This window comes from Trachypithecus francoisi, unplaced genomic scaffold, assembly GCF_009764315.1.
Source record: "Trachypithecus francoisi isolate TF-2019V2 unplaced genomic scaffold, Tfra_2.0 Contig00646, whole genome shotgun sequence".
Classification (NCBI taxonomy): domain Eukaryota; kingdom Metazoa; phylum Chordata; class Mammalia; order Primates; family Cercopithecidae; genus Trachypithecus; species Trachypithecus francoisi.
The window spans coordinates 3,349-7,088 of record NW_022680792.1 but is presented as its reverse complement, the minus strand read 5'-3'; the positions used below and the strand labels follow the sequence as shown (position 1 = coordinate 7,088).

The 3,740-nt window shown below is 59.9% G+C and overlaps 1 pseudogene; it reads left to right on the top strand.

The window, feature by feature from the left end:
* The first annotated feature begins 1,091 nt into the window (after positions 1 to 1,091).
* LOC117087360 lies at positions 1,092 to 1,930 on the top strand (annotated as a pseudogene).
* The last annotated feature ends 1,810 nt before the right edge of the window (positions 1,931 to 3,740 follow it).

Below are 3,740 nucleotides of genomic sequence, written 5' to 3'. Positions count from 1 at the left end.
GAGAACAAGCAAAACTTCAGAGAGAGGGGAGCCACCGAAACAGAGTTCACAGCAATGGGTCGGCAGGAGCTGATGACTGGAGGTGCGCTGTAGCCTTGGGGTCTGGGACAGCGGAGGGCAGAGAAGGCAAAAGGGCCTGCATGACACGCTACAGGGCTGGGAGCCACAGCTGCCGTGATTAGTTCAGTTTTGTCTCCTATGCCTGTTACTCATACACCATCTCTTGTTCAGAAAGAACTTCAGGTTGAGTATTTGGACTCGTTGAGCCTTCTGCTGTTTGTCTCCAGGACGTTTAACACTCTTAAAAGGGGAAAACTGTCCAGTTCGATTTTGCTTCCTGGGACATTACAGGTTTTTCAAAAGTTTGATAAAAGCATTCACTAAGGAGTGATTCCACTTTCGTTGATGGCTGAGAAATACACGTCTGAGGGGCAGCATCAGGTCTTCCCATCAAGTTGAGGTCAGAGTCTCCCCACCTATGGACCTCACCCTGGCTCCCCCCTCATAAATCTGACCTCTAACTGTAACTACCTTGGCCTCATTCCGTGGGTGTGGATGCTCCTGCTTGAAACGCATTTTCCAGCCCGCCAAATTCTTGGGAGAGTTTCTTCCACTCGCCAAGCGCTGAGAGCTACAAAGTTCAATCTGGCTTTCCAGATTATTTTTTCTTCCCATTACTAAGGGAAGAAATCAAGAAGCGCCGGGCAGAAGGGCCCTGCTCCCTCCAATGAGAGCCCAGCCCGGGGCCAGACCAGGAAGCGCCGCGGTGGGACGCGCGGTGACAGCCCCTCGCCCCCCGGGACCCGCCGGCCAGGGCAGAGGTCTGTGCGGCGGCTGCGCGACAGCTCAGGGCCCAAGCCTCTCGCTTCCTCCCGCCGGGCAAGTGAGAGGATAAATCATGGGGCGGGGGCAGTGCGCCCCCACCAACCGCGCCCCCCACGCACGAACCCCCACTACACGCGCGTCCCAGGCGGGGTCGACCCAGACGAGCCACGGGGCCGCGCACAGCCCCACTAGCAGGGCGGCCAGGACCCACGCGCGTGGGTCCACGCAGCCACCTATATAAGTTACAAAACACTCAGGAAGCCGTCATGAGGGGCCGGGAAAGAGCCCCCACCCAGAGTCACGGACTTCTTCGTCCGAGGGTCCGCGCAGTCCCCTCCGTGAGTCTGGCGAAGCAGTCTCGCTGCGAGGGAGGGCGGCGGAGTCTCCCACTCGCGGTGACCCGGACCCCGCCCCACGAGTGGGTCCTCGCAGGGCCCCCTCTGCCGCACGCGGGGACCAGCCACGCCGCGGGGGACCGGGCAGAAGCCAGCGCCCCGGTCCATGCAGTCCCCTCCGCAGCAGAAGCGGGGAGCTGGGGAGCAGTGGGGACCGACCCCCACCCGCAGGGCGACTGGGACCCCCGCGCAGGCCTACGCGGTATCGCGGCAGGCGCGAAGCCCCCGGTGCCACCCGAGGCCGAGACAAAGCCCAGGCGCAAGGACCCCGGATCTCGACCTCGGACCCTGCGGAGCGCAGCTCGGAGCCGCCACGCCCGGGGCAGAGACCCCCGTCCGGTCCGGAAACCCCGTCGCCGTCGCGCCGTCTCACCTCAGGCCGCCGCCTCGCAGCGCTAGCTCCTCGCCGCGGCGCCTGGGCCAACTGGAGCGCAGCTGAGCAGCCCACAGAGCCGCGGGCTCATCAATGGAGCCCCGGGGCGGGGCCGCCGCCGCCGCTTCAGCCCGTGTTCCCCGCTCAGGATCCGGCTCCGATCAAGTAGCTGCAGCTGGCGCGGGGCTGTGGCCGGGAAACACACCGTGCAGGTGCACGCGGCCCCGCCCGCCGCCCCGCCCCCAGCCCCGCCCCCAGCGGAGCCGGGCGCCCAGGGCCCGCCCCCCGGCCAATGGGGAGCGAGCTGCGCGGAGAGGGCGGGGCCTGGGGAACATAGGGAGGTTGGGCGGGGCGGCGCTGCGACTGGGCGTGCGCCCGGGGGAGGACCGGACCCAAGAGCTGGCCGGATCCTGGCCTCCTAGAAGACCCAGCTCAACGTCTACCTGGAGTCTGCTCTACAGGACAAGCTCATCACAACCCCAGAACTCAGGCTTTTAGGGCAGAGAGCGAGAGACAGGCTTGCTTTACAAAAAGTGAAACTGAGGTCCAAGGAATAGGATTGCCTGCTGCCTAAAGTCACCTAGTCCCATTCACTCGTTCACCCTGTCATTCAGCAAACATTTGGAAGCACGTATGGTGGGCGTTAGGAGTGAAATAGGGCCCAGCGCGGTGGCTCGCTCCTGTAATCCCAGCACTTTGTGGGGCCGAGGCAGGTGGATCACTTGAGGCCAGGAGTTCGAAACCAGCCTGGCCAACAAGATGAACCCTCATCTCTGCTAAAAATACAAAAACTTAGCCGATCGTGGTGGCGCGTCCCTGTGGTCCCAGCTACTGGGAAGGCTGAGGCAGGAGAATCGTTTGAACCCGGGAGGTGGAGGTTGCAGTGAGCTGAGATGGTGCCACTGCATGCGCTCCAGCCTGGGCGACAGAGTGAGACTGTCTCCAAAAAAAAAATTAATAGATGGGAAGTAGAAGCAAACTTAGGCCTTCCCTGAAGGAGCTCGGCCAAGGAGTACCTGAAATGTCTCTGCATCTCTTTAAGGTCTGATCAAGGAACCAGGAACGAGCACTAATCACTTCCCTTTCCTGCCGCAGAGCTTTCATGTGTTTGCTGTTCCCTGCCTGAAATGCCAAGTACCAATGGTATTTATTTATTTATAGAAATGGGGTCTCCCTATGTTGCCCAGGCTGGTCTCAAACTCCTGGCCTCAAGCTATTCTCTCGTCTCAGCCTCCCAAAGTGTTGGGATTACAGGCATGAACCACTGTCCCCAGCCCTGAGCGTCTTTAAAACGTCTTTCCTCATCTTATTTGAGCTTCCTGCTTCATGTGCCCCCACACCCTTGGTTTCCCTGTACCTCCATAGCTGCTCCTCGGTGGGTCCCGGGGACCCACCCCATTCTCTGCCCAACTTGTATATGTCTGGGCTGAGGCCAAATGCCCTTCCATTTGCAGTGGGCACTGCCACAGGAAATCTCATGCCCTTCCGGGCTTCACAAACTATCCACATGCCCTGCTGCCTGCCAGAGACATCCATCCCAGTCAGATGCCCAGCCCTCACCTTTCCCAAAGCCCCAGCTGGACACAGGGGAGCATCTCAAATTTTCCGTGGGCCAAAACAGAGTGCTTTATTAGTGCTCTAACCTGCTCATCCACATTGTTGTGATTCTCTGTAAACAGCCCCTCCATCCACCCAGCTGCTCAGGTGAAAATCTCAAATCCTCCTCCAGTCCTTCCTCCCCGAACCTCTCATGCAGCCCTCTGCCTTCCTAGGACGCTGAGCACCCCTCACTCCCAGCGCCAGCTGGGGTGCTGTCTGAGTGGCTGCCTCCCACTTGGCATGAAGTGTGACCTCTCGCCCGGTGTGGTGGCTTACGCCTGTAGTCACAGCACTTTGGGAGGCTGAGGCGGGCAGATCGCTTGAGGCCAGGAGACTGGGACCAGCCTGGCCAGTATGGTGAAACTAAAATACAAAAATTAGCCAGGCATGGTAATGCGTGCCTGTCATCCCAGCTACCCTACCCAGGAGGCTGAGGCAGGAAAATTGCTTGAACGTGGGAGGCAGAGGTTGCAGTGAGCCAAGGTCACACCATTGCACTCCAGCCTGGGCAACAGAGTGAGACTCTGTCGCAAATTAAAAAAAAAAAA